At 40.0% G+C, this 23,699-nt stretch overlaps 2 long non-coding RNA genes across 2 annotated transcripts in view; both read right to left on the reverse strand.

The window, feature by feature from the left end:
* Positions 1-12,736, reverse strand: part of LOC145524587 (uncharacterized) — a 109,914-nt gene extending 97,178 nt beyond the window's left edge. Inside the window, exons 1-2 of the long non-coding RNA XR_014067685.1 lie at positions 11,426-12,736; positions 4,194-4,270 (exon numbers count right to left, since the gene is read on the reverse strand). This is a non-coding gene — a long non-coding RNA (uncharacterized LOC145524587). The remainder of the gene's footprint in view (positions 1-4,193; positions 4,271-11,425) is intronic.
* Positions 12,737-19,034: 6,298 nt separating this feature from the next.
* Positions 19,035-21,286, reverse strand: LOC145524583 (uncharacterized). The gene is made up of 2 exons (XR_014067681.1): positions 21,064-21,286; positions 19,035-19,263 (listed from the first exon to the last, which is right to left on the reverse strand). It is a non-coding gene; the product is annotated as an uncharacterized LOC145524583 (long non-coding RNA).
* Between the last annotated feature and the right edge of the window lie 2,413 nt (positions 21,287-23,699).

Here is a 23,699-nt window from a genome sequence, read left to right on the forward strand (position 1 = left end):
GTACTAACTGTGCAGCCAAGAAGACTGTGCACTGGAAACTCAGGAGCACCATTCATGTGGTCCAAACTTGATCATGTGAACTGTGCCCCTGAGTTAACTCACCTGCAAAGCAAGACAACTGCAACAGGTATCTTTTAGGCTTCTCAAGTTATAGATTTGCAACCATCTTCTCCATGCGTTTTCATTAATTACATACATTAGCTCTGCCCATCTTTTCAGAAAACTGCATATACCATTTGGCGATAAATTATTAATAATGTCAACGCAACATTTCATCAATCTATTTCACAGAAAGTGAAGCTTGTAAAGGCACATTTTATGAGGACAGTATATGGTAGTAAATAAGTTACAGTCTACTGTTAGTGATATAATAGTTTTTAACTTAAGGATTCCTATATTTCATTCTTCTATCCCAAGGTGCACAATTTTTACTGACTTAAAAACTAGTCAAGGAAACATATAGTGGTACAGACATATATAAAAGTGAAAGTAAAAGTGTAAGTCACTCAGTCATGTCTGAGTCTTTATGACCCCATGGACTACACAGTCCATGGAATTCTCCAGGCCAGAGTACTGGAGTGGGTAGCCTTTCCCTTCTTCAGGGTATCTTCCCAACTTGGGGATTGAACCCAGGTCTTCCGCATTGTACCTTGGGGCAGATGCTTTACCAGCTGAGCCACAAGGGAAGCCCATGCATAAAAATAGGGAGAGGTAATTACAATATCTAAATAATAGCAAGCAGAGATGATAAAGGAAAGAATTTTAAGAATAGCACACTATTATTAGTCATTTATTTACATTAAAACTTATCAAGTTAAGAATGTTCAAAGAAATAGCTTTATTAGCATCTTTTATTGCTTCTCTCTTATATCCAGAGTCAATGTAGAGAAGGTGGAAAGTAAGTGTATTTTTCCATAGTCTCTCTCTTCACATTTTATTGCCAAGGATAAACTGGAAATTAAATGTTTTTAATATTCTGATAAATATTCATTTTTATGATGTTTATAGGTGGTTTCAATTTACTGAAAAGGTACTATAGGACATGCTGAAATTCTTACAGATTTATAAAGAAAAAGGTTTTTTAAAATAAAAATGAGCCAGTGAAATCTAAATGCTATTGAGGGATGTACTACCCTCAAATCAGATCAGGAGGGTTGGCTTTGGACATGGCTTGAATTGGAAGTGAAGATAAGCAGATATAAAAGAATTAGAGAAGAAAATAGAAGATTAATCTGAAAATAAAACTGGCTTTAATAATTCTTCACTTCTTTGAATAGAAGCCTATTAAAATACTTTAGAAAGATTTGACAAATCTTGACAAGATGAAATGTAATTGTTTCCCACTTAAAACTTACTATTTTAACTATTTTTATAGATTGGGGATGAAAGTGGAGATTATTAGGGGCTTCTGCCTCCTTTGCTAATGCATTAGTTATCTACTGCTGAGTAAAAAAATTACTACAATACAAAGACGCTGGCCAAGGCTGGGTTCTCACCTGGTGATTCAACTGGGGAAGGATCCATCACTCATGTGGTTGTTGGAAGTATTCACTTCCTTTTAAGTTATAGGATTTATGGAAGCTGACTTGTTTAAAAACCACAGGTGGAGAGAGAAAAAGTCAGCTACCCAGACAGATTCTAATATAACATAACATAACATAATCATTAGACTGACATTCCTACACATTTGCTATACTCTATTGGTTAGAACCAAGTAAGTCACAGGTCCAGGAAAAGGAGGTAATTACACCAGGAAACGGAGGTCAAGGGGGCCACCTTAGAGTCTTTTTGCCACAGTCCACCCTCTGGAATCAATAATTCACATCTCTTTCCTTAAAAAACTAGGAACAAAACCATCATATAACGCAGCAATACCACTTCTAGGCAGATACCTTGAGAAAATCAAAACTGAAAAAGACACATGTTCCCGTGTTCATTGCAGCACTATTTACAATAGCTAGGACATAGAAGCAATTTAGATGTCCATCAACAGATGAATGGATAAAGAAGCTGTGGTACATATATATACAAAGGAATACTACTCATCCATAAAAAGGAATGCATTTGAGTCAGTTCTAATGAGGTGGGTGAACCTAGAGCCTATTATACAGAGTGAAGTAAGTCAGAAAGAGAAAACAAATATTGTATCTTAGCACATATATATGGAATCTAGAAAGATGGTACTGATGAACCTATTTGCAGGGCAGCAGTGGAGACACAGACACAGAGAACAGACTTACGGACAAGGGCAGAGGGGAGGAAGGAGAGGGTGAGATGAATGGAAAGAGCAGCATGGGAGCATATACACTAACATATGTAAAACAGACAAATGGAAATTTGCTCTATGAACTCATACTGGGGCTCTGTAACAACCTAGAGGGGTGGGAAAGGGTGAGAAGTGGGAGGGAGGTTCAAGAGGGAGGGGAGGTATGTATATGTACAGCTAATTCATGTTGACGTATGCCAGAAATCAAACCAATATTGTAAGTTCAATTACAAAATAAATTTTAAAAATTCACATCTTTTCCGCATGCAAAATGCATTTATCTCTTCTCAAGAGTCTCACTGCATTATAGCATCAGCTCAAAGTCTAAAATCTCATCATCTATATTAGGAATTAGGTCCAGGTGCAGATTAGGCTCTTGGATGTAATCTGTTAAGTATAGCTCCTAAGAAACAGTTACTCTCCATATTCAGACATGGTCCTTTGTATATTCTATCAATATTTTTTGTAACCAGAATGTCTTTGGTCCTTTTCTAGCCAGCAGTGCATGCATATGTTGGTTAAGTTCCTTAATATTCAGGCATGGAAGTGGCCTCTGCTCTTAACTCCAGTTGTCTGTCAAAATACTGAGTTTTACTCCACCTACACAGGTTCTTTCTACCTCAAGTTCTTAGCAGAAAAAATAGCTGGGTCCCATTCATTAGAAGACAGTATCCATGGGAGACTATATGAAAGATATTGGGTCAGCCAAAACCTTCATCCAAGTTTTTCTGTAACATATTACAGAAAAATCCAAACCAAATTTTTGGCCAGCCCAGTAATGCAGGCTCTATGGACCTCTAACTATATTCAACTTTATTCTGGACTCAATCCACCTCTTTGGTTCCTGACCTCAAGTGCAACACCCACCGCATTCCCAGTTGGGTTTCCTCATCCAGTCAATCCTAAAGGAAATCAACCCTGAATATTCATTGGAAGGGCTGTTGCTAAACCTGAAGCTTCAATACTTTAGCCACCTGAAGCAAAGAGCCAACTCTTTGGAAAAGACCTGGATGCTGGGAAAGATTGCAGGCAAAAAGAGAAGGGAGTGGCAGAGGATGAGATGGTTAGATAGCATCACCGATTCAATGGACACAATTTGAGCAATCTCCAGGAGATAGTAGAGGACAGAGGGGCCTGGCATGCTACATGGGGTCACAGATTCATGGGGTCGCAAAGACTCAGACACAACTTAGTGACTGAATAACAACAACAACAGCTTAAAAATCCTTGTCAAAGCTCCGCTTTCAGCTCTAGTCTGGGCCGGGTCTGAGTACACTCTGCCCTCCCAGCTTTTTCCCCTCCTAAAGATTCCCACCTATGAAAAACAGCTGCATCTTTTTGGAGCATTAAATTAACTTTATCTGCAGTCTACACTGTAGGATTCATTAAATCATTTATTCACTCAACTAATGAAACTTCTGTTGCAACCTTCTCTCCTCAACCCACAGAAGTGGATTTCTCTCCAAATTAGGTTTTCGGAAATCTAGGAGGTAAAGGATATAAACAAAGGGATCTTCATTCATCTTCCAAGGGATGAAAACCTTGGATTTCACAGTACATCTCTCCTGACACACAAAGGATGATTTTCCTAAGTGGTACCTTCCTCAAAAATAGTAGTTCTATATTTGAATCTCTGGGATTAAGATCTGTATTTGAACATCTGGGTTTTTCCTGAGCATATGAAGATGTTGTCCCAATGCACTTTGAAGATGTAGTGCTTTAATCAAGCTGATTGTAAGTTATGAAAACATGAAGACATTTTAGTGTAGGAAACACTTGACATTTCAGAATAATGGCTTTTTGTTGACTACTGCTTCTATAGAGTGAAAGTAAGGTCTCCAGTGGAAACTTATTATCATAGAGGAAACAGGTTTACTAGCTTGAAAATTAGTATCAGCCCAATTCAGAGAGAAACAATGTATCTTACCACATACTGCATTGAGAATATGCCATTCTTGAAAATCTTGGTGTGTGGAAGAAATTTCATATTTACAGCCAACATTACTGTAAAATAAATGAAAAATATTATTAATATATTATGAATTAACATTTTTATTATTAAAACATTATAACAATAGTACAGAATATTCAAAAATAGATAGGGAAATAGGTAATCCTACCATCTTAAAAAAATTACAAATTATTTTATATGTTTCCTTTCTGTCTTCTCTACGTAATTGTATATAGCTATAATAGCCTGCATTCTATTTCATGTACTTATTTTTCACTTATTTAAGGCATTTCTATGTTGCTGTGTTCATGATCATTTCTTCTAATTGCATAGTCTTCTAACAAGTAGGTCCACTCAATTTACCTATTATGACATTATTGTGGGTTATTTTTTTCTTACAATTTTTTTTCCTGTTATCAATAATACTACAAGGAACATCTTCCTCAACAAGTTTTTCCTTTTATCTTAGCTTAATTTTGTAGAATACATTCAATAAATCGACTTGCTTGTTAAAATATTACAAATCTTTTCATGGCTCTTGATTTCTGTTACCACACTGCCTTCCCTGAGGGCTGTTATCACTTATCTTCCCACTTGCAAGGTATAAAAAATACCATTTTCATTGTTTGTTCTCAATCATTTCCTTTGAGTAGAAAAATAACTTGTTCTGCCTTTTAATTTCATTCTATGATTACTAGCAACCACAAACCCATTTTTACTATTTTCTTGATATTTCTACTTCATTTTGGAAAGAAATTTTATTTGTATTTGCCAATTATACTGGGGTAAAACTTTTTTGCTTATAACTGAATATTCTTTTCATATGTCATCATTAGCTCTGATTACAGACAATAAAATACTTTTCTCTATCATTTCTTTGGTGGTACAGTTTTTAAGAGCGATTGAATCATCAGCTAGAACTGCCAAATATAAAAATCCCTCACAATATATCTAGCAATATTTGTAAACCATAACGGATGAACACAATCAGTTCTTTATTTTAAATCACCACCTTTATTAACCTTAACAGGACTCTACAGGACTCTTCCAGAATTTCTGCTGTTCCTTCAGGGCTAACTTATGCCATTATTCCATAAATATTTCCCATAATAACACTCAGTTTTTAAAAACAATGTGAAAACCTAAGAGGTTATTTAAAAAACTTCAACATCAGTGACACATTAATGTAAGTCAGTTCACATCCTTAGAGATTGTAATTTTTAAAAATACATTTAACAAACATAAAAATTACAGTTAACAATAAATATGGCTCAGACAGTAAAGAATCTGCCTGCAGTGCAGGAGACCTGGGTTTGATCCCTGGGTCAGGAAGATCCCCTGGAGAAGGGAATGGCAACCCCCTCCAGTATTCTTGCCTGGAGAATCCTATGGACAGAGAAGCCTGGCAGGCTACAGTCCATGGGGTTGCAAACAGTTGGACACGATTGAGTGACTAGCACCTTTTTTTTTTTTTCCCATACTTTCAAACACAAATGCATCACATAGAAAAATTTGTGAAAATGAAAAATAAGCATTTATGTTAGGTTCATTTGCAAGCAAGTATTATCTCCAGTGTCTGCCCAAGGGTGATCAATACCTACAGGAAACAGCACCACTGCAAGGTAGGAAGATGACAGATTCTAGAGTCAGAAAAACTGAGTTCAAGTTCCACTCTGACAGTTAGCAGGAACTGAGGGAATGCAACCTTGTTAATCCACATTTGTTTCTCATCTACGAAATAGAATAATACTCCTCTCCACTCAGCACAGGGAGATTTGCATACCTTTATTTATCCCACATTTTTACAAAATTGCTTTCAGGCAGAAATTGTAGGTTCCACTTTACATGGAGATCTCTGGCTTTTCTATTTAAACAATGACCTCCTCTTACACTCCAGACTTCCTTTCTCCTGTTATCCATCTTCGTTGTTCTCCATAGCACAGCTCACCCTCTGATACAGTATTTATGTTTATGGTCTGCATTCTGCCACTAGAAAGTAATCTGGAGAGCCAGGATTTTGCTTTTTTAACTTCTGTATCTTCAGCCCTAGAAAAGTATACTCATAGATATTTGTTGAATAAAAAAACTATGATACCACTCTTAAGCCAGGTTTCTCATAGCATTTTTCTCTTTTACACTTCTTCAAAAAATTATTGTATAGGAAAAATATATTCTAAATTATGATAAATCTATTTTTCACTTGTTATCTAATCAGTAATGAGAGAACATTTTTGACTGGGAAAATTTGAGCATTGTGCTTGAATCCCTCCTACACATATTTAAAGTGCTATTTCTTTTAAACTAGAGTGTCAAATCTATTTTTTCCAATTTATTTTAAATTGAGATTCAACATGAAATTATCAAGACATTAGATTGTGCATTCAATAAAATCTCTGGGCATTATGTTGAGCCCTTGGTGGAATTCTCCAAGCTGGACCTCAAAGTTTAACTCAGCTTGAATCTACACAGCTGAGAGTCTTCACATCCAATGTACATATTATCCTGTACAAAGTTATAAAAAGAGGCAACACATTTTGGTTTTGTAATTCTATGTGAAAAAGAGATGCAAGAAGTTTTCTCATGTGGTTGACTGGGAATGACCTCTTTGAAAATAGCTAAATTTGTCTCCTAGCTCTGCCATTTATTAGCTATGTGACTTTATTTAATAAAGTATTTAATCCCCCGAAGCCTCACTTTACACATTTGTATGTGCCCTCCAAGAATGGAACCTCCAAGAATGGAAACCCTTAGTCCTGTAGAAGGCCTATAATCAAATTCTGCTGAGCTTCAAAGTCAGATTCCCTGGGGGTTCCCAGTCCCTTTGCCAGATCCCCAGGCTGGAATGCCTGACATGGCATTCAGAACCTTCACAATGTGGGAGAATTTCTTTGCTAAGTTTGCTCGTCATCTACCCGGTGGGTATGGGGTTTGATTTTATCATGGTTGTGCCCCTCCTACCTTCTCATTGCGGCTTCTTCATCTTTGGGCATGGGGTATCTTTTTGTGGTGGGTTCCAGCATCCTCCCATCGATGGTTGTCCAATAGCTAGTTGCAATTTTGTTGCTCTCACAAGAGGATATGAGCACATGTCCTTCTACTCTACCATCTTGAAAGGGAAGTCAGTTTCCACGTTTGTAAAACAGCAAATGTAAATGACAAGCTTTACCTAGTGAGGCTGTGAGGATGCAACAAAATCCGCAAGGGAAGTAACTAGCACAGCGCCCTACATAGAGGAGAAGCTCCAAAAACCACGCCCTTCCCTCTGTTCCTTTCAGAGTCAGGCAGTGGAATGACTGCAGAGAACTGAGTGTGGATCCACTTTCCCTCATTACCAGCTTCTTGACTTTAGGCTCATTACATTCAATACAATCACTCTGGGCTTCCACTAACCCACCTGTATTAAGTTACTGGGGTTCCTGCCAGTCTCCTAGGTTTCTTGTGAGGACTAAGTGAGATAATTTACATGCAGTGCTTAGCATTTGGCCCCAAACATGCCTAGTGCTTAGGGAGAAAGTTTATTTTTAGTAGTAATAATAATACAAATAATATGTAAGTAGAATAAAATGATGTTGAAGAACAGTCAGAAGGGCTAATTTCTCCCTAAGCTTATAATTTTCCCCTAAACTTACTTTGTGTGTCCATGCATGCTAAGTTGCTTTAGTCGTGTCCAACTCTGTGTGACCCTATGCACCGTAGCCCACCAGGTTCCTCTGTCCATGGGATTTTCCAGTCAAGAATACTGGAGTGGGTTGCCATGCCCTCCTCCAGGGGATCTTCCCTACCCAGGGTTCAAACTCACATCTCTTATGTCTCCTGCATTGGCAGGGAGGTTCTTTACCACTAGCCCAATTGGGAAGCCCAAACTTACTTTATTAGACACAAAGAAAAATTCGGTTAACAAAAGTATCTCATTTAATTATTTAAGCGTGATATCTTTGTTTTACGAAATATAGATTTTTCAAATTCTCAACATAGAATATACATGACCATAGAATATACATGACCTCAACACAGAATATACAGCAGCAACAAAGCAAGAAGCAGCATAAAATATTCAGAAAAATGGTTTATGGTGATGCCTGATAGGAACCAATCAATGTTTTCTAGGCTGGAGTAGTTCATGGATTTTACACAATGCCATGGAAACTGCTGCTGGAAATTCATAACTGTCATAAAAAGGTGCATGATACTCCTACAATTTTCACCTTATTGAAAATTCTAAGCAATAGTCCCCAGGTTCACCTTTGGTATGGAGGCTATCCTTGAAGTATTTGTTAATTGCTAGATGACTTTCTCATGGAGATTCAGGTTCTAGAGAGCGACTGCTAAATGAAAATGGCCCATATAGAACTGGAAGCAAAAAATGGTGTCAAAATACTTAAAGTTTTTGTGGTTTTGTTTTTGCTTTTTGTTTTTTTTTTTTTTAAGTAGCAAGCTTTTGGCTAAGTTTAAACTATAAAACAGAACTTCTTTCTGCCCTTTTACTAATAGCATCCGTGTCAGGGAAGCAGCCTTAGGCTCCCTAGTGCCACTGAGAGAGAGAGAGACAGAGTGAGCACGTGTGTGTGTTAGTCATTCAGTCGTGTCTGACTCTTTGCGACCCTATGGACTGTAGCCCGCCAGGCTCCTCTGTCCATGGGATTTCCCCAGGCAAGAAATCAAGAATACTGGAGTGGGGAGCCATTCCCTTCTCCAGGGGATCTTCCCGACCCAGGGATCAAACTCGCAACTCTTATGCCTCCTGCATTGGCAGGGAGGTTATTTACCATCTGAGCCACCAAGGAAGCTCCATGCCACTGAGACCAGTCCAAAGACACATAAGTCAAAGCAAGCTCATGAGTCTATGATGACATGTTTTATGTATAGATCCCTACACAGTACAGCTCCAAACTCTCAGTAGTCTAGGAGTTTAGTGGTTTGAAATGGCAGACACATCCTTTTATAGTATGCACTAGCTTACAGTTCAGTTCGGTTCAGTTCAGCCGCTCAGTCGTGTCCAACTCTTTGCAACCCCGTGGACTGCAGCACGCCAGGCATCTCTGTCCATCACCAACCCCCAGAGCTTGCTCAAACTCATGTCCATCACATTGGTGATGCCATCCAACCATCTCATCCTCTATCGTCCCCTTCTCTTCCTGCCTTCAATCTTCCCCAGCATCAGGGTCTTTTCCAATGAGTCAGTTCTTCACATCAGGTGGCCAAAGTATTGGAGTTTCAGCTTCAACATCAGTCCTTCCAATGAATATTCAAGACTGACTTCCTTTAGGATGGACTGGTTGGATCTCCTTGCAGTCCAAGGGACTCTCAAGAGTCTTCTCCAACACCACAGTTCAAAAGCATCAATTCTTCAGCAATCATCTTTCTTTCTAGTCCAACTCTCACATTTATACACGACTGCTGGAAAAACCATAGCTTTGACTAGATGGACCTTTGTTGGCAAAGAAATGTCTTTGCTTTTTAATATGCTGTCTAGGTTGGTCATAGCTTTTCTTCCAAGGAACAAGTGTCCTTTAATTTCATGGCTGCAATCACCACCTGCAGTGATTGTGAAGCCCAAGAAAATAAAGTCAGTCACTGTTTCCACTGTTTCCCCATCTATTTGCCATGAAGTGATGGGACTGGATGCCATGATCTTAGTTTTCTGAATGTTGAGCTTTAAGCCAACTTTTTCACTCTCCTCTTTCACTTTCATCAAGAGGCTCTTTAGTTTTTCTTTGCTTTCTGCCATAAGGGTGGTGTCATCTGCATATCTGAGGTTATTGATATTTCTCCTGGCAATCTTGATTCCAGCTTGTGCTTCATTCAGCCCAGTGTTTTTCATGATGTACTCTGCATATAAGTTAAATAAGCAGGGTGACAATATACAGCCTTGACGTACTCCTTTTCCTCTTTGGAACCAGTCTGTTGTTCCATGTCCAGTTCTAACTGTTGCTTCTTGACCTGCATTCAGATTTCTTAAGAGGCAGGTCAGGTGTTCTGGTATTCCCATCTCTTTCAGAATTTTCCACAGTTTGTTGTGATCCGCACAGTCAAAGGCTTTGGCGTAGTCAATAAAGCAGAAGTAGATGTTTTTCTGGTATTCTCTTGCTTTTTTGATGATCCAACGGATGTTGACAATTTGATCTCCGGTTCCTCTGGCTTTTCTAAATCCAGGTAGAACATCTGGAATTTCCCAGTTCATATACTGTTGAAGCCTGGCTTGGAGAATTTTGAGCATTACTTTGCTAGCATGTGAGATGAGTGCAATTGTGTGGTAGTTTGGGCATTCTTTGGCATTGCCTTTCTTTGAAATTAAGACACACATTTCCTGTAGGTTCCTGGATACCGTGGAAGTTTTTGTCAGTCAGTTACCTCCACCTGCCAATCAGGAGACGTGGGTTCGGTCCCAGTTCAAAATAATGAAAGATGTTCTTTAAAAATCTCTTCCTTTGGTCTAGGGTCTCCCTCTCTTTTGTGATATTGGCACAAGTCAAGGTACAGTCTGCCCTCTGAAACTGCAGTTTCCATGCCCGCAGATCTACACTGTATTTACAACTATGTACATAGCATTTACATTGTATTACACAATATAAATAATCTGGAGATGATCTGAAATATATGGGAGGATGTTCATAGCTTATATGCAAACACTATGTCATTTTATATACGGGATTTGAGCCATCGAGCATTTTGGTATCGGGTGGGGAACCAGTCCCCTGTGGAAATCAAGGAAGGACTGAATAAGTTAGTCACAAGAGAGCCTAAGGCTTTAAACTGACTCTCCCTATTGTTCCAAACCCACTTGGAGACACATTAGAAGGAGGAGGGACCTGGATCTGGCTCAGACCTCCAGGCCCATTTCAGAAAGCATCTCAGGTGGGAGACACTCAACCACTCGGTACCTTGACTTTCCCACCAATAAGATGAAATGAACCAGGATGCACTCCTGAGGGCCTTCTCACTGCTAACTTCATGTGGTTCTCTGATTTTGCTGATGCCTAAGTTCTGGACAAGATTTCTAAGGCGTGACTCAGAAATACTTAGAGAAGCAATCATTCACTCTTTCCATCAAAAATGAACAGTAAGTTTTTTAATAAGATATCTATTAATATCTTATTACCTTAATAAGATATCTTCTTAAATCAGATAACAGAAATGAAACAAAATAAAATTTAAAAACAAGTAAGACAAAATAAAGCATAGCAATATCCTCTGCTACTGATACTTACTATTCATAATAGTTTGTGGAAGTCACAAATCTGTATTTCTTCATTCTCTTCCATTTCTCTGGAAGACTTATATCCCATGCTCATCTTTTGGGCAAGTCTCTCATGGGTGGGGTCTTAGTCCTATCCTCATTCTCCATCCCCTTTTATGATTGCTTCTGACTTCTCTCCTACTTTCCCCATTTTAATTCTGCATTTACCATAAAGTTCAACTCCTTCTCCTCTGCTCTTCTTTCTGTATATTCACATTCTTGGGGGGAAAAAAAATCACCCTTTTTTCTATTTTCTATTGTAAAGATTTTTCCAATCCACATCCTCAGTGCAGGTTCTGCCTTAATCACATGCCTCTGTTTCTAGGACAGATATTTACATATTCTGACATCATGTCATTCTAACATGACCAAAATTAAATCAATCGTTTCCACCTTCTCCCTTTGCCATGAAAAATCCAGGCTAGATCATCTCTCTAGTTCTTTCATTTTCATTAATAATACTGCTCTTCTCTCAAGCTATTAGAATCAAAAGCTTTGGCTCTTTTTTTTTATTCTGTTGTGGTTAAGGTGGAGTCAAACTACCTATGTTTAAATCTCAGCGTGGCCACTTGCTGGCTTTATGACCTCAGAAAGCTATTGAACATTTCTGTGACTCAGTTTCCTCATTTGTGAAATGGGAATGGATAACAAGAAGTGCAAGAAGTAAATTCTAAACATGCTAACATATTTAGCATATGTCTTATAGCCAGTGCATAAAAAAGGTAGAGATGTCTAAGTGACAGCTTAACTTTTTAAGGTATCATGAAAGGCAACCATGATCTCTGAAAAATGTCCCTTATCACTGTAAGGAATAGAAAGCCAGGATGCAAGGAATTCTAAATCTGACCAACAATCCAACAATTCAACAAGCAGGGCTTTTTCAAGTATGAATATTTATTCAAATGGTGGTCAGGCCCAAGATGGTTTGGGTAATATGTTCTAAAATAATTTTGGCTAATAACTTTTTATTTAAGCGTGACAATTGCCATTTTTATTGTTTTATAATATTTTCCTCAGATATAACCACCAGTATGTACTCAGAATAACATTTGTGGAAACCAATTATTTGCAAACATGTTGAATTTCACTGTCTGAAACTACAGCTTTAGTACAGATAAAAAAAAATTCCTCTAAATATGTGCTACCTGATAAACTTAAATGGGCTTGTTATTCTTTCTTGAAACACGAGACCAACAAAATTTATGGTATTTAATAAAAGTGAGGCATTCAAAATCTCCAACTAATAATTTTTAGTAATTAATGGCTTAGACAATGATTTGTTAAAATTGTCTAAACCCAATTTGATGGTAGGAGGACTGGAAGAAACTCATTGGGGAAAATGCCTTGGGGCTAATTTCTGCTTTGTTATAGCTTGTTCCACAGAGCTTTTGAAAACCAAACTTGGCTCATAAGTACAAAAACCCCATCTCTGCTATTGAGCTCAGAATAAGTGGGTGGCTTTCTAAGGAGGAGGAGTACCACTCGAATGCTAAGAGAAGTGTGGGTTAGCAAAATTAAGGGCATCATCACAGATGATCCTCAGATAAAGCTTTCAAAGTGCACATTCAAGCACTTGGCATAGCTTTAGTTCTACCTCTTCAATATCTTTAAGAGAAAGAAAATAAGTTAATCAGAAGAGTTATTTAAGTCTGAATACATGAATAAATGAAAATCATCTAGAGCCAAAAAAAACCACATAAAAACAAAAACCAACGAGTGCTTGTAAAATCAACCATCTTAGTGTCTCCACAAGAAAGACAACAGGGTTTGATGAGAGTTCTTTTCACACTCAGGTTTCAAGTCATAGTGATGAGCATGCCATTTCCAGACACTGCCATGAATCAAGTTTTTCTCAGATGTTTTCCTTCCCCTGACCTAAGGCATTGGCTTTCAAAGTATCACAATGAAGTAAGAATCTTTTTACACATTGCTTTCTTGCCTGCAAGTCACACCGTCTTAGTTCCTAGTTATTCCCTTTTGCAGTCAGAAAAACAGTATTAAGAGAACCCCACATCTGCTTCTGTGATCCCCACATTAAAATTTACCTGTGTTTTAAGTTCAGGCTCATGTTTAAAAGGCTTTTCTCAAGTTTTAAAAGAATGAAATTCATTAACAAGGTGATACAGTTAGCAGCTCAGGAAGTAAAGACTCTGCCTGCAATGTGGGAGACTCAGGTTGGATCTCTGGGTCGTGAAGATCTCCTGGAGAAGGGAATGGCTGCCCACTCCAGTACTGAGAATTCCGTGGACAGAGCAGCCTATGGGTTTCCCCTTCCATGGGATCGAAAAGAGTTGAACACAACTGAGTGGCTAACACTTTCAGTTATGCTAACTGCTCCAACTTCATTGCCCATTGAAATTGCACAACCTGGGTAACATCTCCAGAGATTCTGATGTACAGCCAGGGCATCTGAACTTTTATAAGCTCCCCAGGTGGGTCTAATGTGCAGCCCCTGTTAATAAGCACTGCTCTGGAAAATTGGTGATCTCAACACTACAGAGTTTGTATATTTATCAGCCTCATTAAGTTGTACACTCTTAGAGCAGAGTGGATAGATTAGGTTTTTCTATCTACTACTTTAGTTTCTATTTTCTTCTATTCTTTGCAAAGGCAAATCCAACACAATGAGGCTTCATAAATTATATTTAACAAAGATGTAATGATGACACTGATCCAGTTTCACTAGTTGTTCTGAATCACAAACAAAAAAACCCCCTACTTTGTATTCACAGCCAAATACTACTTAGGGTAATAATAATAAACAAAACTCAATAATGAAAATCATAATACACAGTTTGCACTTTTCATTCCAGAAATTCAAGTCTATTTTCAAGAATCTTATCACCACCCAAAATAAGACTCTTTGGTAAGAAAGTTAAAAATTACCAGTTGGGCCAAAGGAATATCAGGGTTGGGTATCTGGTATATTTCGACTTGGTTTAGAATGTCCAGCAGTTCAGTGTAATATTCAACAACCTAACACTGGAAGGAGAAAAATTTAATACATTATCTAGCTTAGTCATATTAAATTCTAGCGTTTGATGGTCGCCCTTATAATGACCATGCTGCTGCTGCTGCTGCTAAGTCGCTTCAGTCGTGTCCGACTCTGTGCGACCCCACAGACGGCAGCCCGCCAGGCTCCGTCATCCCTGGGATTCTCCAGGCAAGAATACTGGAGTGGGTTGCCATTTCCTTCTCCAATGCATGAAAGTGAAAAGTGAAAGTGAAGTCGCTCAGTCGTGTCCGACTCTTAGCGACCCCATGCACTGCAGCCTACCAGGCTCCTCTGTCCATGGGATTTTCCAAGCTAGAGTACTGGAGTGGGGTGCCATTGCCTTCTCCGATAATGACCATGGCAGAGCCTTATTTCAAGAGCAATAAGAACTTTTGGCTCCACTGTCTAATCTTAATGTGACTAGATCAGGGTTTATTACAAATGATATCTTTCTGATATTAATATACGTAATTACTTTTCTTAAAAGAGATTGCAGCCTCTTGTATTACATTTCAAGATATTATAGACTAAAAGTAATTTTTCTGGTTTAAAATTGGTTTCTTCCCTGTTTAATACCTGCAGATTCTTTTGCTGTCTCCAGCTCTGTACTGCTGCAGTTAAAAGGTTAACACATCCCCTAGTACAGAAATTAAAGGACCCACAACTTTTAACTCACTCAAGCTAGTCAGCTTTGCCTCCAAGGAACTTCTTCTAGTAGTTACCATGATACATTGTTTCCAGTTGCTTTGTCTGGAGAATGAGTTAAAGTTTTGAATCCTGGCCTCACTCTGGAAACTGCAGGTTCTTTAACCTCTCAGCTGCCTCAGTTTCTGCATCTGTACACTAGTGAAAAATACTACCTACCTCACATAGGCAATGCCAAAGAATGCTCAAACTACCGCACAATTGCACTCATCTCACATGCTAGTAAAGTAATGCTCAAAATTCTCCAAGCCAGGCTTCAGCAATACGTGAACCGTGAACTTCCAGATGTTCAAGCTGGTTTTAGAAAAGGCAGAGGAACCAGAGATCAAATTGCCAATATCCGCTGGATCATCGAAAAAGCAAGAGAGTTCCAGAAAAACATCTATTTCTGCTTTATTGACTATGCCAAAGCCTTTGACTGTGTGGATCACAATAAACGGTGGAAAATTCTGAAAGAGATGGGAATACCAGACCATCTGACCTGTCTCTTGAGAAATCTGTATGCAGGTCAGGCAGCAACAGTTAGAACTGGACATGGAACAACAGACTGGTTCCAAATAGGAAAAGGAGTACGTCAAGGCTGTATATTGTCACCCTGCTTATTTAACTTATATGCAGAGTACATCATGAGAAACGCTGGGCTGGAGAAAGCACTAGCTGGAATCAAGATTACCAGGAGAAGTATCAATAACCTCAGATATGCAGATGACACCACCCTTATGGCAGAAAGTGAAGAAGAACTAAAGAGCCTCTTGATGAAGGTGAAAGAGGAGAGTGAAAAAGTTGGCTTAAAGCTCAACATTCAGAAAACTAAGATCATGGCATCTGGTCCCATCACTTCATGGGAAATAGATGGGGAAACAGTGGAAACAGTGTCAGACTTTATTTTTCTGGGCTCCAAAATCACTGCTGATGGTGATTGCAGCCACGAAATTAAAAGACGCTTACTCCTTGGAAGGAAGGTTATGGCCAACCTAGATAGCATATTTAAAAGCAGAGACATTACTTTGCCAACAAAAGTACGTCTAGTCAAGGCTAGGGTTTTTCCAGTAGTCATGTATGGATGTGAGAGTTGGACGGCGAAGAAAGCTGAGCGCCGAAGAATTGATGCTTTTGAACTGTGGTGTTGGAGAAGACTCTTGAGAGTCCCTTGGACTGCAAGGAGATCCAATCAATCCATCCTAAAAGAGATCAATCCTGGGTGTTCATTGGAAGGTCTGATGTTGAAGCTGAAACTCCAATACTTTGGGCACCTCATGCGAAGGGTTGACTCATTGGAAAAGACCCTAATGCTGGGTAGGATTGGGGGCGGGAGGAGAAGGGGATGACAGAGGATGAGATGGTTGGATGGCATCACCGACTCGATGGACATGGGTTTGGGTAGACTCCGGGAGTTGGTGATGGACAGAGAGGCCTGGCGTGCTGCAATTCATGGGGTCGCAAAGAGTCAGACACGACTGAGAGACTGAACTGAACTGAATTATCATCATTGTGCCTGGTTGCCTCTGCCATTGCTTTTCATTTTTACTTGTTTGATTGTTTAGAGGGAGTGGAGGTGAGGAACCCTACCATTTGCAACTCCATCCAGCTTACAACATAGCCACATAGGAGTAGCAGTCCATCCTTTCTAATTTGTCGGCCCCTCTGACTCAGGGACTGCAATTTTTGTGTGGCCTGGTTTTCCAAAGCAAAAGTAAGGTGCAGGGGAATTTCTAGCATTCATTTCCCAGAGACTGTAAGTCACACACACACACACACACACACAAGCACACATGCACACATGCACACCCCTTTTTGGTGGACAATGAGGAATAAATGTGAGAGCAAGCCTGAGGCTGGGAGGCCACCTGGAAAACTAGTGCAATCACCTCTTTGCATTTAGGGAAGTGGGGGTGCAGTTGCAGAGCCTAGTATAGAAACCAGAAAATGATGCACTTATAGCAGCCAGAATCTGAACAGTGCATTTTACGTGTTTTCGATACACCCATGTTTCTCAGGACACTGGGAACTGGGCTATAATCTCAACGATCCACAGGGCAAGGGCTTGTGGGAACTGGGACAGAGGAGCCCAGCCCAGCCTTGGCCCCTGACAGCCTCTAGAGCCTGGCCTTCCCACCACAGCCCCACGAGCCCAGTGCAGTTTTCATCCAGGAGCATTTGCACTCACTGATCAGAGCCCTGCATAGCACCGGGAGGGCCGCGTTCTACAGCTTGGACTGCCTCGCCCACCGCTCTGTGCTGAAGACCACCCCCTGGGGCTGGGCCTGAGGGCCGCCAGAGCAGAGACGACTGAGGATGTGAATGGAAGGGAGTCACTGTCACATCTCCCTCCTGGGCACCTTTATCAGCGTCACAGAGGGACCCTGAGGACCAACTCACCTGGGGAGAAGGGGAGGGGTAGACCCCGAGAAAGGACGGTACCCCTCTAGGAGGCAACCTAGACCCAAAAGGCAGAGCCTGTGGGAGCTACCCTGAATTCTTTGAACAAAAACTCTTTCCTCGAAGCACATACGGACCCATATTTCCACTTATTGGCCTACTGCTGCCCCCCTTTCTATTAATAATGAGACAAATTATTGTTGTTTCCTTGTTAATTTTTGCCTTTGCTTCTCTCTTATATTCCTGTGCTGGTGTCCAAGACCGCCTTCTCCCCTGCTCCCTGTGAGCCTCTAGGTGCAGAGCATCAATGATAGGCTTCTGCCCACGTGGCTAAGCCTCTCCCACTCCCCGCCCCCACCGCCACGGGGGAAGGGATGAAGAACTGGAGCCCGGCCCAGACCTTCGGGAACCTCTTTGAATGGCGTGTTTGTTTCCAGCCAGAACCGCGACTGACAGACTCATGTTTGCCTGAAATTCTTCACTGTAGTTATACAGTCTTAAAATTCACCTACAAGCGCTAAGCTTTCTATTTAAGATGCAGTTGGTCTTTTTTACCCAAATTGGATGTGTTCAGTCACATTTTTTTCTGAAAGGCTAAGACAGCCGTTTCAGAGGGAAGCTGGTGTACTGGAATCAGGGACTTGGGGAGGACAGCTCTGTCTAACATGCCAAGCAGGGATTATATTTGCTATGGATACTATGGGCAACATAGGCACCATAGGCCTGAAGGAAACCAGAGCTCAAAGAATCACTTTCCTACTTTACCAGGTCCTGGTGGTGTTTGGGTATTTGGCATAAAAAGCCAGGGAAAGACATCACAGGTTATGATACAAACACTAACATGTTAATTACAGTTAAAGAGTTTGAGCCAAAAATAATCATTAAGGAGCTAGTTAAGGACTTCCCTGGTGACACAGTGGATAAGAATTGGCCTGCCAATGCAGGGGACACAGCTTCCATCCCTGGTCTGGGAAGATTCCACTTGCCACCGACCAACTTAGCCCAAGCACCACAACTGCTGAGCCCACACTCTAGAGCCAGGGAGCCCCAGCTACTGAGCCCACTTGCTGCACCTACAGGAAGCCCATGGGCTCAGAGACTGTGCTCGGCAACAAGAGAAGCCACTGCAAGAAGAAGCCTGCACGAAGCAACGAAGACCCAATGCAGCCAAATATAAATAAATAATTTTTTAAAAAGCAACTTAAGACTTTACCAAAATCTGCAAAGCAGGTAGGGAAGACTTCACAATCTACAGTAAAATTTAATGACCTGTTCCCATGTACCCTTTCTGTATCTCATACACACAGTATAAATGCCTCTTCAGGTCCGAACTGCATCTCACACTCCCATAAGCTTTTCACCCCAACTCAGACAGAACCGGGCTTCTTTTGTTTTCTTAATCTACACTCTTTGATCTGTTGGAACTAAAGAGAAAATGTCCTCTCTCATTATTCCTTGATAAACTTTTGTCTAAACTTTCAGTAAATGTGTCACAAAAAGAGAAAGGAAGACTGACTTTATTTTTTAATAAGACAAGGGAGTTGATTGTTTTGTCTTCCTAATTTTCTATTTCTTCAGGACTATTTGCTTTTCATGTTTTCTAAGACGCAAGACACATATTCCAACCTCCTTGTTAGTATAAGAGCAGTTTTCTTTTTCATCTGAAGAATCACACAGTGTCTGATTTTTACACTCCAGAAAACTAGAGATGACATGACCATCTTCAGTTCCTGAAATTAAGCAGATATATAAACATATAAGCTAAAACAGGAGACCACACTGATTTGCAGATATTTCACAAAGTTCTAGCAGAGACTGCGAATATAAAGACTTGTGGAATTATCAGTAACAATGGCCCATGGGAACAAAATAATTTTTAATTAAATTTTAAAAATACAGTTCAGAAGGAGCAGATTGACACTACATGTCTCCTGACTGGGTATAGAAGACCGATCACCCCTCCCTTTGGACTGAATAAGCTCAGCAACATAGGATGATTCCAGGAGAACGGCCAATAGTACACATTCTAAAAGATCACGCCATGCTGGATGTCCTGCCATTCCAGGCCAGTGAGGACAACAGGAAGAGGAGAGGTGAGGGGTCTCAGGAGGAACCACTCCATTCCAAATTGAAATGCACATCAACTTCCTCTCTCTTCCACTTTCAGCTGCCTCCCCCAGGGGTCATTTTGGAATACAATATCATCACTGCTCCAAATCACTTTTTATTAAGCTCGTTTTCCTCTGCCAGAATCTTCTTCCTAATTACTTAGCTTTAGAACACTTACTGTATGCAACTTACAAACTTCCTTATATGTACAAGACCAGGAAAAATAAAGAAAAGCAAAGTGAACCCAAGAAGAGTAAACAGGATAAGGAGAGGGAGAGGAGGATAAAGAAAAAGAGAATGATGGTTTCTGGCATTGCCTTTGTCCTCCACTAGTACACAGTGTTTGTCATCACCATGCCCAGAATACAACATGCCTGCCAGAAAGAGGTGCCCTTGAAGTAGTTGCCTATTCACATAACCACAAATGTCACACCTTTTGGTAGGTCCCACAATGTTTATCTTCAGCCATAAGCTTTCTCCTCATTTTGTATCTCCACTTGTCTGTCTACTAGATTATTTCCACTTGGATGTCTTACTGTCACTTCAAAGTAACCATTTCTAAAATCATTTTAACTGGCTTCCTTCCCAACCAGCTCTCTGTCCCTGCATTTTCATTGCTATTAATGGCACCAAAACTTTCTAAATCACTCAGTCCAATCCCCTGTGCCAACATTGATGCCCCTCCCACTTCTTACCTTTGTACCATCTATGTTTCCATTTTCCTGATACTATTTCTCTCCTCCATCCCTTGCTTTCCATTCTTAGTCCTATCAACCCCTTATCATCTTATGAGCACTTGAAGTTCTCAAGATGAACAAGAAAGTCACATTTTTTTCTGAGCTCATCGTGACTAAGAATATTCTGAACTGAAAGGAAAAATTACTAAAGGGAATCAACTAAAGAAGAGGTAAAAACGGTAGTAATGATAATAATAATAGTTAACATTTGTTAAGTGCTGTTAAGTACTTCTTAAAGGTCCTTTACATAGATTAACACATTTAAGACACACAATAGAAGTCTGTGAAATGGACACCATTTGTACCTTCCTTAAGACAGGCAGAAAAATGCAGCAGTGTTTGCGAAATTTGTATGGTGTACTGGGAGTCAGAAGACCCTGGATTGAAGGTCTCAAAATCATTCTTTTTAAGATTTCCCCTTGGAAATAAGATTCTACCTCATAGCTGAAATAAGTAATTTGGTGTCAAAAAGATAGGGAATCTTAGAATTCTCCAAATTCTATTCTATTCTCAAGGGATTATCTGTAAAGAAACAATGATTCAATCATTCAAAACATTCACTGAGCACCTACCGACTACCATTGGCAATGGATGGTTTTTGTGTCATTTCGCAGACTTCTCATCTGTGTTGGATCTTCCCTTATTATGTGGGAACCTCTTCCCTTATTATGGCTAAAGCCTTACCTGCAGCAGATAAGAGGCCAGAGAAAAGAAGAGCCAAGAAAAGGTAATGAATCTTCATAGTAAGGCAGCTCGGAAACAACTGTCTTAAAAAGATAAACCAATATAATGGAGATGATTCTAGAATCAGTATTCCTGTATTTTACACAAGAGCAGGACCTTACATGTCTTGGTCTCAGATTTGTGGGGAAGCCAACTCCCCACAACCCCTGTGTACTTCCTGTTTGTTTAGATCATATTATGACATGGGTAAGCCCTTATTACATCTTTAGAACACTTCTTGCTCATCTGCATCCCTCCACACTGTCTCAGTGACCCACCTTTAGGACCTAACTGTGGGGCCTCTTATCACTTAGCAGATCTCTAATTTGATGGCCCCCAGCAAGGCGGCACCATCTTTGTGGACACCTATTCCACTCCCTCCACACAGGAACAGTGTTTTCCCTTAGTCTATACACCTTTCTTAGTCTAATGGCCTGTTCACAAAGATCATTATTGCCTAGAACACTCACATAAGGTCCTTAAGTAAACCTGAAACTTCAAGATTTTAACTCAACTTCCTCTCCTTCTAAATCCAACAAACATTGCTGAAGATTGTCATGGGTTTATGCTAATGTTTCACTTTCACTTGCTTCCAGCTAGGCCCTGGTGCTAGCCTTTGTGTTAAGCATGACACCCACAGAAAAGGGACTGTATCTTCTCTGACCCTGTGCCTACAGAACATCTTATCACAGTAATGTTCACAGAAATTTGCTGAACTGTTGAACTGACAGCCTGACGTTTTTCTTTTGTTACTATTTTATTGAGTCTTCTCATCTCAATAGGGTGTATGTATCAGAACTAAACCCAGTTCCTTTTCTTTTTTTACACATACTTAAAATCTTCCCCTTCTTTTTTCCTGAAAATATTGAGCCATCACTTGTGTATTCCTTCATCTCACCTTCTGTCCATGTTAGAATCTCTCTTTATCTCCATCCTTTCTTTTCAAAAGTGATATCACTCGTTCCTTCAACTGTAACCTGTGTGGAAGTCACTCAGTCGTGTCCAACTGTTTGTGACCCCATGGACTATACAGTCCTTGGAATTCTCCTGGCCAGAATACTGGAGTGGGTAGCCTATCCCTTCTCCAGTGAATCTTCCAGACCCAGGAATCAAACCGGGGTCTCCCGGATTGCAGGCGGATTCTTTACCAACTGAGCTATCAGGGAAGCCCTTCCTTCAAAATCTATGTCATCTTCCTAGGCTCTTTCTCTCCCATCTTTTTCTACCATTTTCCTCAGGCAGACCACGGTTGCTAATAGATCGATATTGTCTTGGATCACAATCACTTTAAATATTCCCAAAAATGAATGGAGAGGTTATATTTGGGCATAGATGGTTAATGTAAACCATAGCACAACATTAGAGTCTGTTTGACACAAAGAATTAATGGTGAATCTTTCAAATAAGTTATGATTTTATATTTTTATCATATATCTTTCTAAAAATAATTTAAGGCAGCTTATTTAATATACACATAATAGATTAAAAATGAGCAGATTATAAAATTAGGTTGGTTTCATAGTTAGAAATTCCTCTGAGAATTTAATAAAATACAGGCTCTCTCCATCTTGAAAAAAAAAGAAATACCTCCAGACACATATCCATAAAAGTCCGTATACAATTTAAGAATTTCACAGGCTTCCCTGTCTCTAGCCAATGCCTTAAGGATACATGATCCCAGGTTGAGGATCTCTGCTGTAGAAGAAATCATATAAAGGAAGAAATAAAAAATCTAAGAGACCAAAATTGGGGACAATGCTGGGGAGTCAGAACCTAGGCCAACAAGCTAAACAGCTAGGAATCGTGAACCACAACACTAAAAAAGACTGAAGGTCAAGGAATGACCATTATTTTGCCCTCAGGATATCAGCTCACATAACCCATTGTCAAAGTAGAAAAGTAACCCTAAGGGCAAAGGAGCAACAAAGTTCTCTCCCCTCCTCACCACCCTGCGTCCCCCTTCTCCAAATAAAGTGTACAGTAGCCACAGGGCAACAATCACAAACCTTCTAGCTAGAGATCCTTACTGTTCTATTCAAAATCCCCTTGTACATTCAAAGGCATCAGCCAATTCCAGGGCAGGATGATTCTGAGGTCTTAAGGCAGGATAAGTCAAGTGGGATGAAAACGAGTATTGGAAGTTTAATAATAAGCGGTTATGGTGGTTGGTGGGGAGGGAGTAGTGCTGTGGTTAAGAGCACCGATTCTAGAGCCATACTACCTGGATTTGAACCATGAATTCCCCAACCATGTGACCTTGGGCAAGTTACTAACCTCTGCATGCTTCAGTTTCTTCCTCCCTAAAATGGAATTAATTAAGAGGGTGTGTGTTTAGATGCTCAGTCGTGTCTGATTCTTTGCAACCCCATGGACTGTACCCTGCCAGGCTCATCTGTCCATGGAGATTCTCCAGGCAAGAATACTGGAGTGGGTTTCTGTGCCCTCTTCCAGGGCATCTTCCCAATCCAGAGATCGAACACAGGTCTCCCACATTGCATCTGGATTCTTTACCATCTGAGTCACCAGGCAAGCCCAATTAAGAGGGTACCCCATGTTATTTGAATCTGTTTGATTCCTGAATTAAGACAGAAAGGCAG

This window comes from Giraffa tippelskirchi, chromosome 10 (assembly GCF_054371585.1).
Source record: "Giraffa tippelskirchi isolate mGirTip1 chromosome 10, T2T-mGirTip1v1.2.pri, whole genome shotgun sequence".
Classification (NCBI taxonomy): Eukaryota; Metazoa; Chordata; class Mammalia; order Artiodactyla; family Giraffidae; genus Giraffa; species Giraffa tippelskirchi.